The 399-nt window shown below is 39.6% G+C and overlaps 1 protein-coding gene across 1 annotated transcript in view; it reads right to left on the bottom strand.

Moving 5' to 3' along the window:
* PARK7 (parkinson protein 7) overlaps nt 1-399 on the bottom strand; it is a 5513-nt gene that overhangs the window by 3433 nt on the left and 1681 nt on the right. The window lies entirely within an intron of this gene.

The following is a 399-nucleotide window of genomic DNA, read 5'->3' as shown; positions in this document are numbered from 1 at the left end:
GAAAGAGTGCCCGTGAGTCATCTAGAGACCTCTAGACAGTTTCTATCCTTCTTAAGATTTAAATGGGATATTTGTATCATATTCCAGGGCGTACAGACTGTGTCATACCATCCTACCTGATAGATCTACTTGTTTGTTCACCTGACTTCCACAAGATATTTATACCACCACTACAACAGCTCTGCACCAGTGACAGAATGCTCTGTGGGTTCAGTCTGTTTCATATTTAATGGAATTAAATCTTCATTTGCAACTGTTCATACAATAACGATCAGATATTTTCCCACAATACAGAGCACCCTGCGATTTATATTCAGCTTAACTAGGTACTCCAGTCCCAAGAATTTACCCAGTTGTCCCACCTATACATTCACAAGAAGGCTTGAGACACTTAACAAT

This window comes from Chaetura pelagica, unplaced genomic scaffold (assembly GCF_000747805.2).
Source record: "Chaetura pelagica isolate M959 unplaced genomic scaffold, ChaPel_1.0 scaffold159, whole genome shotgun sequence".
In the NCBI taxonomy this organism is placed as follows: Eukaryota; Metazoa; Chordata; class Aves; order Apodiformes; family Apodidae; genus Chaetura; species Chaetura pelagica.
The sequence above is the reverse complement of the archived record's forward strand: the minus strand, read 5'-3'. Positions and strand labels throughout refer to the sequence as shown.